Genomic DNA, 13,042 nt, shown 5'->3' on the forward strand with positions numbered 1-13,042 from the left:
CCCCTGAGGAGGTGTGACCCCTTTCCTCCCCATCACAACATGCCCAGTGCTGAAATTATTTTGTCTCCTTAATGTTTTAATGTATTAGAGATAAAAAAAAAAACAACAGTTTAAGATGACTGGAAACATGGTAGAACGTGACAGTTGATAGCATACAAATCTGCTATACCAGTTTGAGACATGACTTGATGTGGCTTCTGTTTGTTTTATGGGAGTATAAAAAATCACCTCATTTTGTTAATTTAAAACAAAAAATGTCTAATGCACATGTAAGGCAGAAATGCAAACAAACAGATGCTATGTTAAGGGTGGGGGCTCAAGAAGGCATATGATCAGTTCCATCTGCGGTGGGAGAGTGGGGCTGGGGCAGCGATCTGTCAGCAACAGTTTTATAGAGGAAGCGTAGTGAGCTGGGTTTGCAAGATGAGGCTTCATGATAACTATTGTCTGCATAGCCTTCTCCCAAAGTCCTTTGACCTTGCCAATAACCCATAGATGGTGGATTTGGGGTCTAAGAGAAAGAAGGTAACTTAGCCCAAGACACCAACAAACTGGTTAAGAACCACGTTCTCAGGAGTCCCGGCCCCACTCCTTTCACTTTGGGCTGCCTTCACTGAGCCACTTAAGTCAGTATCTGCTACACCTCAGAGGGGCAGTGGGGAAACTGGCCACAACCAAAGCTTTCAGGGGTGGGGACTTTTGGGGGCGCTGGACAAGAACTATTGGGGTGGGCTCTGGGGCGGGTGAGAGGAATAGAGGTGCTGGAAGGGGAGCATAACTGCCAAACTCACAATTTCACCAAAGTCTAGGCAGGAACATAAGGTATCAGTTAATCACAAGAAATAGGAAAACTTCCTTTAGAAGGGAAAAATTAAAGTAATAAATTCAGTAAAAAATTAATACTATTAATAAATCATATTTGCAGTATATTTGGCCCTTGCTGTGTGCCAGACGCTATGCTGAGGGCTTTAAACCATGAGCTCATTTCCTCCTTGTAACATTCCTGTAAGACAGAGAATTTTATCCCCAGCTTATGAAGAGGCAGCCCAACAAAGTCCTTCTTAAAGCTCAATTACGTAAGTCTGCACCTTTAGATTTTATCCATATGTATTTTTTAAATGACTATGCCTGGAGTCTATCATTGACAGGCACAGTTGATGTAAATACTCTTAAGAATGTTTCTTTTAAATTATTTCTAGGTAGCTTGAACCTGTTTTGAAGGACATTCACTACACATTATTTTTTGTACTACTTGAAAGGGTTTTAAAAACACCCTGAAGTCAGTATTAATGAAATTTAACATCTCTATCTGTATGCCCCTGGATTAGTAAGTGATCTTGTCAGCAATATCATCCTCAAACATGAATGAAAACAATACTTTAACAAACAACAAAAACCTAATTAAAAGTAAGGAACACATACTTAACATAGACAAGATGTGTCACCTACCCCAAGACAATTCTCCCTTCTCAAGCTAACCTTCAGCTTGACTTGGGAAGATTTAAAGTGCTGTAACAGCATTTCATTCTCATTTTACTTGGCTTTCTTCCCAAGATTGTAGACTTTATTATATAGTTATTAATTATAAATGAGAAAGGAAAATGTATCTGAAGGGTTAGTACTGTGATTAAAATTGGTGATTTCAGGATGACCTGAGAACAGAAATAAATTTCTTTAATGAGTCACTACCAAATTAACTATATAAATATCTGTTAATATCTTTGAGAAACACAGAAGTTTCTGGGACACTAAGATTATACCTTAAAATAGTTTGGGCTTGTATTTTTTATCCTAAAATTTTAAAAAGCAGTAAGAGCCACTAAAACAACCACCTGTAATACATCCTAAATTTAACACCCACATACATGAAAACATTAAGTACATTTTAAGTGAAATGTAATCACTCATCTCTTATTAGCTTTCTTAAAAGCAAACTTATTAACTAAAAGCAAACAGAAATGAAAAAAATTCAACCAGTGTATTTTTGATTGTGCCTCTTACAGCAATGGAGAGTTTTCACATGTGTAGCTGAAGTTGAATCTGACAGCAGCAGTGGAAGCAAGGTTTTGATATGAAGTCAGGGTAGTGGGCTCTTACATTCCAACAGAGATTATGAAAACCTAGTCTTGGGCCTTTTCTGTTCATTTGTTTGGAGTTAAAACATCCGAAAATTCAAGGCAGTCATCAGTTTGATTGAATTTTTTGGCCACATTCCTTTGCAACCTAAATATCAAAAGTTTCCAAAGGCATGAGAGAATCAGCGCAACATCCTGGGTCCCAAGCAAGCTCCCCTTAGAAGCCAGGCTCAGTACTGCTCGTGGAATCCTGCCCCTACATTTATAGATGTGGACAGAGCTGCAGAGAGGCCCACTGGTCACTAGTTACTGTAAGTGGCAGAGCAGAGATGAAAATCCAGGTGGCAGACTTCTGCCACGGTCCCTCAACACATTTCTGAAAAGTTCCTCATTTAAAATGGGACTCAGGGGTCACCATTTAAAAACAGTTCCAATAGGAATCCCTTTGGAAAGCACTTGGACATTACTAACCATGCCGTTCATGTAAACCTTAACTTTCTCTGGTCAGTTGTCAAATACCAGGTACACCTGTGTTTGTCTCACAGTCCAACTATTAAAGCTGTATAGTGGATTCAGTCATTTTGGGGAATGGATCCGATCGGCCCACCACCCCATCAAGGCAAATTATGCCATCATTCATTTCATAGTCATACCATTACAATCACAGAAGTTTAGAAGCAGGCAGAAAACTTAATCAAATGTCATTTTTCATATGAGAAAATTAATGTTCGAAGTTAAGGGTCTTGCCCAAAGTGACAAAGTGAGTTAGCACCAAACCTTGAACCTAGGCTTTCCAGTTCTCAGTTCCTTTTCCACTATGCAGAGCTTTGTAAACAGTCCACGTAAGTTTATAATAACCACAACTTCAGTATCTCTTTACTAGCAAAATATTAAATTATTAACATAGCGACTCCAGTCTGTTATTATTGGCAGGAAAAGAATACTCCCACATTCACATAGTTTTCATTCTCTGTTTTTGGCAATTTAAAAGAAACAATTCATCTAGCATTTTTCCTAACCAAAATTATGAATCAGTTAAGTATTCCTTCTCAAAATTAGCGTTTAGTATAACTAGAAAAGGGACTATTAACCAAAATAAAGGTGGGGATACATCAAAACCTGGAGAAAATCTTCAAAATATGAGTCCTCAGCCACACCAATAATTAGGTCAATTAGCATCCAACCCCAACTAGATGTTTCAAAACAAAAATAACCCCCATTATGTGTGTTTTATGACTTTGACTAGATTCAATATTAAAGAAAATATGCATTTTTTGTAGAATAGATAAACAAGATTATACTGTATAGCACAGGGAAATATATACAAGATCTTGTGGTAGCTCACAGCGAAAAAAATGTGACAATGAATATATATATGTCCATGTATAACTGAAAAATTGTGCTCTATGCTGGAATTTGACACAACATTGTAAAATGACTATAACTCAATAAAAAAAAGTCTTAATTTGACACAACATTGTAAAATGACTATAACTCAATAAAAAATGTTTTAAAAAAAAGAAAATATGCATTTTTTAGTTTTTGAGTCTGAGGAGTCACAGGAAAATGGTGAAATGGACCTGTGGGTTTAATGGACTAGATATACTTTTATGCATAACTGCATTAGCAACAATTAGAATGTAGAGTTTTTGTAACAGTTCTCATCTTCCTAGACTACAGCAAAGGACAACTGCTCATCTGGTGTTTTAAGTTAAGCACTCAAGCATAAATGCAAAGTAAAGAATTTTTAAAGGAAATAAGAAAAACACAAATAAATGAGGCCTTAATAGGGGACCAACATCTTTCTTGCTGGGGTCTTCGAAAAACTGAAAGGTCTTTCTCTATAATTGTTTTTCCCTAAAAGATTTTTTTAGATTCAATTCACTAAGATGGAAGGGGAACTAACATTTACTGAGGTATCAAATGTGCTTTATCTCACAAAAACTTCTAAGGGGGCTATTTTCTTCATTTTACAGATGATAAAAACTGAACTGCTTATAGGTTAAGCAACTTGTTCAGTTTTAGAACCAGTAAGTGGCAGAGCCATGATTCAAACCCTTTGAACACTTACCAAGCCCCTGTGAATTATCAGACACAGCGCTAGCCCGAGGGATTCTTGGCCTCAGTCCCCAAGGAGTTCACAGTCTAGCTGAGGAGGCAGCCAGTACTACAAGGTGTGAAAACACCACAGTAAAGTACAGGGTGGTATAGAAGAGGGGTCCCAACACCACTGGCTTTAATTGCCACCTACATATGAATGATCCAAATCCAGACTCTCAGAGCAGAGGTTTCCAAACCCATGTGCTCAGCTGCCACCCAAGACTCCACTTGGCTGTCCCATAGACCCCACCCTCACAAGTCCTTCCAGCCTCCAAATCACACCCCTCCTGTATTTCCTGGTTCATTAACAGTATCCTAGATCCTCCTTTCCACTCCCTTCACAGATAGTCCTCCATGTGGTCTCCATCTTCCCTCTTACTATCACTGACACCTCTTTCTTGTCCATCCTATGGCCACTGCCTTAGTTGAGGCCCTCAACATCTCTCCCCTGGATTTCTTAGTAATTGGGAAAGTGATCTCCCAGTCACCAGGGTAATTCCCTTTTAACCTGTTTTCCATCACCGGAGTGTCACTCCTTACTCAAAATCCTTCAATGGCTTCTCAGTATCTCCAAGATATACTCCAAATTCCCTAGCCTTGCGGAGGAGACCCTTCATGATGAAGTCCCAGTACTTCTCTAGCATTATCTCTTGACACTGCTTTCAGCAAAAAATTATCTGCTGGGCATCTGCTACATGCCAACTCTGATAGGTGCTGGGGATAAAATACATTTGGTAAACAAAATGTATTTTGTATTGCCAGAACCTGTACTTGAGATGATTACATAAAAAGATCGAGAAAAATGAACAGAATAATTGCAAACTGTAACACATCCTATAAGAAGGATGTAGCTGCAAAGTTTCTTTTAAAAATTACCGAATAAAATACAATAATATAGAAAAAAGCAATACATTATTACTAAGTGGGTTTTATGCCAAAATTAAAATTGGGTTAACATTTGAGAATAAATGTAATTCACTGTATAACAAAGTAAAAAGGAAAAATCATGTTATCTCAATGGATGCAGAAAAAGCACTTGCCAAAATCTTGCATTTCTAATTTAAAAACAAACAAAACTTTCAGCACTAAGAATAGAAAGGAATGTCCTCAACCTGATAAAGAGCATCTATGAAAAATCTACAGCTTGCTCTATAAAAACCTACAGCTAACATCATACTTGATGATGAAAGACTGATGATGATGAATATTTTCCATCTAAAATTAAGAAAGAAGATAAGCATATCTACTCTTAACATTTCTATTTAACTTTGTTGCAGTTTCAACCAGTGGAGGTTCTAGCCAGTGCAATAAGGGAAGAAAAAGAAATGAAAGGCATCCAGATTAGGAAAGACAAAAAAAAGCTTTTTTTTTTTTTTTTAAATACAACAATTATCCATGGAGAAAATCCAGTGGGATCTACAAAAGAAAGAACTACACAGAAAGTACTAGAACTACTAAATGGGTTTAACAAAGCTGCAGAATGTAAGATCTGTATATAAAACCCACTGTTTTCTATAATTGTTTGAAATTAACAAATGAAAATTGAAATTAAAAATGCCATTTACAATAGTATCAAAATATAAAACACTTAAGAATAGATCTGTAAAAAGATACGCAAGACCTACAAACTACAAAACTTTCTTAGAATTAAAGATTACCTAAATAAACAGAGAGATATACCTTATTCATGAGCTGGAAAATTTGAATTGACCTATAGATACAATGCAATTTCAATCAAAATCCCAGGAGGCTTTTTAATTCATGGAAATTCAAAGGACCTAGAATAGCTAAAACAACTTTGTGAAAGAAGAACAAAGTTGCAAGGCTATCACAACCTGATTTAAGCTACAGTAATCAAGTCATTATGGTATTGGTATCAAGAAAGATAAATAGATCAAGAGAACACAATAGAGTCCAGAAACAAACATATATGGACAACTGTTTTTTGATAAAGGTACAAAGGCAGTGCAATTTGAATGTATAGTCTTTTCTCACAAATGGTGCTCTCACAATTGGACATTTATATGCTAAAAAATAACTTTCAATTGATATCTTGTACCAGTTACAAAAATTAACTAAATACGAATCACAGATCTAAATGTAAAAAGATGATAAAACCTCTAAAAGAAAACAGCAGAAAATCTTTGTGAATTTGAGTTAGTAAAAGATTTCTCAGATACAACATGAAAAGCATGATCCATAAAAGCACAAGGACTTTAAAATTTCAAAAATTAAAAACTTCAGCTCTTTGAAAGTCACTATTAGACAAATGAAGATTTAAGACACAGACTGGGAAAAAAATATTTCCAAAGCATGTACCTGATAAGGACTTGTACCTAGAATATATAAAGAACTTTCAACACTCAAAAACAGGGCGAAAAAAGAAACCAGTTAAAAATGAGTAAAAATGTGACCAGATACCTTACAAAAGAAGAGATAGGAATGGCAGACAGGCACATAAAAAGATGTTCAGCATCAAGTCATTTAGGAGATAAATAAAAACCATGGTAAGATACCACTACACATCTCTTACAATGACCAAAGTTAAAAAGGCTGACCACAACAACCGCTTGGCGAGGATGTAGAGAAACAGGAAATCTCATATACTGCTGGTGGGAATGTAAAACATAAAAAGGGGTAAACCACTTTGTAAAACAGTTTCTTTAAAAGTTGACATATACCTGCCATTTTATCCAGCCATTCTACCCCATATTTACTCAACAGAAAAGAAAGCCATAGTCCATACAAATATACGGATGTTCATTGCCGTTTTATTTGTAGAACTCTAAACTGGAAACAACCCAGAAGTTAGTCAATGAGCATATAAACAAATTGTGTTATATACATACAATGAAATCCTACAAAAAAAGAGGCAAAAATTTCCTTGAGGGCATGTCAAGGTGTAGGGAAGGTTGGGAGGCAGGGATTGCCAAGGGGTGAAGGAAATGTTCACCATCTCTGTAGCTGTGATGGTTTCACGAGTATATACATGTATTAAAACTTATCAAATGGTACACTTTAAATATGTAATTTATTGCTAAGCTATTAAAATAATAAAAATAAAACAAAAGCAATCCAAAGAATTACTTCAATTCATTCCCAGCCCAGGGTTCCACAGACTTCCAGATTAGAAAGCAGTCAGCTAAATAGCACACTTAGGCTTCTAGGTGGAAAACAGAGTATTGTTTCATAACAGAAATTGGATATAAGAGGGATAATGATTCAATGACTGTTAGTTTAATACACTCTGACAGATGTTTCAGGAATGATAAACTAGATCTCAGTTGAGGTTTTACTTCCTTTTTTCTTTCTTTATCATTTAGCGATGGAAATGGATGAGAGAATAAGGGTGGCTTAATCTAAATGACACAATCATGTGGCTCACATAGATAACATGGCACCAGTGTCTTTGATCAGATGCCCCTGCTCTGCAAAGTGGTATTTCATAGAATATTAGATATGGGACCAGCAGTCTCAGGTGGAAAATGATGTTAAATAGCTTTCCCAAGGCCACACAGCTACAATTTGGTGACATTTTTAAAAATTCAATTCCAAAAAAAAAAAAAAAAAGACTTGGGGCAGAATACATTAACTGGTAGCCAATCCTCTGACCAGGCCACCAGTTTTTCTGATTTCCTGTTTATTCACAGGACCACATCAGGCATGAGGTTTAAAAGAACTGAGACAATGATTCTTAATCTTCATTGGATAATAAAAACAAGAACCCCAGCCCCTACCCCAGTGTTGATCCAATTTGTTTAGGCAGGACAGTGTTCTCAAACTAGAGCGTGACACAGAATCACCTGGGGAGCCTGTTAAAACAGATTGTGGGCCCCACCCGCCAGCGTTTGATTTTAGGAGTTGGAACGGTGCTCAATAACTTACATTTCTAACAAATCCTGAGGTCACATTGACGCTGCTGGTCTGTGAACCACACTTTGAGAGCCACCGGAGGTAAGAAATTAGGTGATTTTTTTTACTTTAAGTTCCCCAAGATAGTAACATTCAGCCAGTTGAAAATCATTGTTCTAAAAACAATCATTCTCAATCTTCTTTGGAATCACCTGGGGAATTAGAAAAAAAAATACTGCTGCCTGATTCCCTACCCGAGAGATGCTTTTTTTTCTTTTAAATTGATCTGGGACACAGCCCGAGCCTTGGGATTTTTTTTTAAAGGACTGCATGATTTAAAAGAACCACAATTCAGATGATTCTAATGTGCAGCCAAGCCTGAGAGTTGCTGAAAATTTTCTGCTTCCTCAATTCTTATTACCATTTACCTAAAATTTCCCCAGAGCTGGGTACTTTTGCCATTATAACATATTAGAAATTCCTTTCTAACTTCTTGTCTGTGAACAGTGACTTGTTTCCACTTTGATGTTTTACTAATGCTAATACTTCGTGAGTACTTGCATGTTGAAGGCCTGGTAGTGAGGGCTTTGCCTGTTTACCATTTGTTTGTTTTGCTTTGCTTCCTGAATGGTTATGCTTTAAATAATCTTTCCTCAAAGAGAGAGCTTGTAATTTCTAAAATCAACATTGTCTTCTAATTTGGGATTAATATATATCACATTTTATTCTGTTTCTTGGGTTTAGAAACCCAAGATGTGGGGGGAGGGAGCGGAGAGAGGGAGGGAGAGAAGGGGCAGGGTGGATCTTATAGAAAAAAATTCTTCTGATTCTAACATTACACTTAGTATTTGATTCTCTGTGGCTCTTTCCTGGGGTCTCTGGAAATTGATAGATTGAGTAATTCCAAGAGGAAAATTCCATGAATACTTATGACTCCAACCAAAGACAGCTGATTTTCCTCTTCCTCTTGATTAATGCATTTCTTTCATTTCCAACTTAAAAAAAACCCACTATTTTTTTCCCAAAAGTAACTTCCTTTGGAACAAATTATAATACTATTAAGAACAATGATATGATTGCCTTCAGGTAAAGGGGCTTTAGTTGAAAGGACTTAAAAGGAACTATGCAGTTCTTTTTTTTTTTCCTGTATGTATTTATTTATTGAAGTACAGTCAGTTTACAATGTTGTGTCAGTTTCTGGTGTACAGCATAATGCTTCAGTCATACATGAAAATACATATATTTGTTTTCATATTCTTCATCTTAAGTTACTACAAGATATTGAATATGGTTCCCTGTGCTATACAGTATGAACTTGTTGTTTATCTGTTTTATATATATTAGTCAGTATCTGCAAATCTCGAACTCCCAATTTATCCCCTCCCACCCCCTTTCCCCTTGGTAACCATAAGTTTGTTTTCTACGTCTATGAGTCTGTTTCTGTTTGGTAAATAAGTTCATTTGTCTTTTTTTAGATTCCACATATAAGTGATATCATATGGTATTTTTCTTTCTCTTTTCTGGCTTAACTTCACTTAGAATGACAATCTCCAGGTCCATCCATGTTGCTGCAAATGGCATTATTTTATTCCTTTTCATGGCTGAGTAGTATTCCATTGTATAAATCTACCACAGCTTCTTTATCCAGTCATCTTTCGATGGACATTTAGGTTGTTTCCATGTCTTGGCTATTGTAAACAGTGCTGCTATGAACATTGGAGTGCATGTATCTTTTTGAAGTAAGGTTCTCTCTGGATATATGCCTAGGAGTGGGACTGCTGGATCATATGGTAAGTCTATTTTTAGTTTTTTGAGGAATCTCCATACTGTTTTCCATAATGGTTGCATCAAACTATATTCCCACCAGCAGCGTAGGAAGGTTCCCTTTTCTCCACAGCCTCTCCAGCGTTTATCGTTTGTGGACTTTTGAATGATGGCCATTCTGACTGGTGTGAAGTGATACCTCATTGTAGTTTTAATTTGCATTTCTCTGATAATTAGCAAAATTGAGCATTTTTTCATGTGCCTGTTGGCCATTTGTATGTCTTCATTGGAGAATTGCTTATTTAGGTCTTCTGCCCACTTTTGGATTGGGTTTTTTTTTTTATTATTATTATTAAGTTGTATGAGCTGTTTACTTCAGTTCTTTCTACCTGTATCACAGGTGTGGTTAACGCCTCCTATCGGGGCCCTGTGGTCACTCTTCACAAGACGGCACTGATTTGTGCTGCTGTGCAACACTTCTCATGCAGAACAGCATTTTCAGAATTAATGTGAAGAATGCATCCTACAGCTTTAGCTCCTCAAGTACTATTTGTTTCAAGTTTCGTGAGATCATGAAATTATTTGTTTCAAGTTTCAGGAGCCGTATTTTTAACTTTTAGATCTGTGGCCTAGCCAAGTGTTTAATAAATGGTACTTAATAAATGTTGACTAGATGAATGAATGTGTGCACATGTGTATTTGCTTCACATAAACCAACACCCACGGGGAGACCAAAGCTCAGACAACTCCAAGAGTTAAGGAAGACAAATGCCGCCTTTATAGTCTAAGATTTCATTTTTCTTTTTTCTGCTTTTTGATAAAAGCACAATTCACTCTAAAGAGGCCAGATGGTCCATCTCCTCACCTACCCATTTTCCTTTTTAAAATGGGCAGAGCACCTATTCTGATCCTACCACAAAACACAGAATTAAACAAACATGACTCTGGGAGGTGTTCATTTATAAAATGTAGCCATGCAAATTCTATGATACATTTTGCCAGAAAATTGCTGGGCAGCTTTTCAAGACCAATAAACCCATTATGGGAAAGAACCTGGCTGAAAAAAGGGATAGGTGAGAAATCACTGCAGGGAGGTCAGAGTTCAACCTGGGCCAATACACATGACAGCACTTAGGTCCCCTCATCTCTCTGTGCTTCCTCAAATGAGGAGGTGGTACCAAGTGATCTCCAGGGGTCCTCCTAGCTCTGACACCGCCTACATCACTATACTTTTCTTCATATGATGACTTATGCAATCATTGTGGAAATGCTTAAGAGCCAAGAAAGGGAGTCTACATGTTACATATTTGCTTTGAAGTATAAGAAAAGAAAGAATTGATTTTAAACAATTGTAAAATGCCAGGCTTTGGGGATTTTGTTTTGTTTTGATGGGTATTAAATATATTCTTCTGTAGTAGCTGCTGCTCCGGTTTTCATGTAACAATTTTCCAAAGCAATTTGGACTTGCATTATATTATTCTTTAAAATGTTGTCTGAAGCCAGGCTGGATAACATTTTTGTTTTTAGGCATAGGATTCAAATTATCAAGTGATACAGTTTAGTTTATAATATTAATAAGTTTTTCAGGAACCTGATTCACATTATAGACTGCTTCGAAACCAAGACAAAGTTATTGTGGAACCACCAAATAGGTTCTAAACAAAGCTGATCCAGCTTATTCACCTGTCTTGGAAATTATTCAGCATTGCTATGGTTAGGTTGAGGCCCACCAACCACCTGAGTCAAGTTAATTGAAAAAGACTGGCTCAATTGAGTCCAGGTCCTCGTGCTACATGGATCTTCCCCCAGTGAAAGCGTTAGGTATAAACTTTATGACACCAGAATGAGAACCAACAACTCAGAAACCATAAAAACAGCATAAATCAAAATCACTATCTATTAAACAACTAGCTTAGCTCCGAGCTGAGCTTTGGTTATTGAAATAATTTAAAACAACTAATAATAGCCAATCCACACCACACCTGTTTATAATCATAGAGAATTTTAACAAGTCATTTTTCAATACAAAGAGATTGTTTGTTTATGCCTTATTCCTCAACAATAATACCCAAACACTGAAGCAAAAAAATCAGTTATCTATTTACCAATTGATGACCAACAACAGAACTTTAGTGTTTTCAGGAGTCGGGCCATTTTTATCCTTATTTTACACAGCTAAGCCAAGGCTTCTGTCATCAGAAGGTGCAATCTGCTGCTAGGGTCTGCCCGAACTCCAGGCACCTGCTTTCTCTGGTCTGGAGGCAGATGGTACATCGTAAAACTGAAAGTCATGGGGAAAATGTACAGAAAGATATTCCCTTTAAAACCGTTTAGGAGGTTCTTTTCCCTAAAATTGAATACTATAAATAAACATGTTTGTGTTAATATCTTAGCTTAGAACTTGGGAACTGATTCAGGGGCATTAAAAAAGTTTCCTTAGCCTGATTCATATTCATGTGTCCACATATTTCCATAGAATGGGAAGACAGCTTTTCTGTTAGCTCACTGGCACCTAAGGCAGGATCTCTTGAACAGCAGCAGCTGTGGAACTTACCCTTCGGTATTACCTCTAGCTGTGCCTTGACTAAGCTCTCATGGAAACTGACACCACAGGGGTCTGAATTAGCTCAGGCTGCTGTAGCACAGACTGGGTGGCTTAAACAACAGGAATTTACTTCTCACAGTTCTGGAGGCTGGTTGAGTCCAAGATCACGGTGCTGGTCAGTCTGGTTCCCCTGTGAGTCGCCTCTTCTTGGCCTGCAGATGGCTTCCTTCTCACTACATCCTCACGTGGCGGACAGAGAGCAAGCTCTGGTCTCTCTTCCTCTCCTGGCAGGAACACTAATCCCAACGTGGGGGCCCCACTGCATGATCTCATCTAAACCTAATTACCTCCCAAAGGCCCAGCCTCCAACTAGCCTCGAGTTAGGGCTTCGGCATATGAATTTTGGAGGGACACAAACACTGAGTCCATAACAATGGGATAACCTCACTTATATTGTAGGGTTTGTATAGATGAGCTAGGCTGTAATAAACTGACCTCATATTATGCTTTTCCACAATAATTATTAAGGGTGGTGCTTCTCAAACTTTAGGTGCATCAGAATCCCTGAAGCTTGTTAAAACACGGATTTTTTGGCCTGACGCCCAGGGATTCTGATTTAATAGGCCTGTGCTGGGACCTGAAAATTTGCATTTCTAACAAGCTCCCAGGTGATGCTGCTGTTCTCTGTCTGAGGACCACTGATACA

The 13,042-nt window shown here is 37.4% G+C and overlaps 1 protein-coding gene across 4 annotated transcripts in view; it reads right to left on the reverse strand.

Moving 5' to 3' along the window:
* Nucleotides 1-13,042, reverse strand: part of DMGDH (dimethylglycine dehydrogenase) — a 53,625-nt gene that overhangs the window by 8,730 nt on the left and 31,853 nt on the right. Inside the window, exon 16 of one of the 4 annotated variants that reach the window (XR_010378795.1) lies at nucleotides 11,897-12,072. The exons of the other annotated variants lie outside the window; for them this stretch is intronic. The gene's annotated coding sequence lies outside the window, so the exon portion shown is untranslated. The remainder of the gene's footprint in view (nucleotides 1-11,896; nucleotides 12,073-13,042) is intronic. 4 annotated transcript variants of the gene reach the window in all.

Source organism: Camelus dromedarius, chromosome 3 (assembly GCF_036321535.1).
Source record: "Camelus dromedarius isolate mCamDro1 chromosome 3, mCamDro1.pat, whole genome shotgun sequence".
NCBI lineage: Eukaryota > Metazoa > Chordata > Mammalia > Artiodactyla > Camelidae > Camelus > Camelus dromedarius.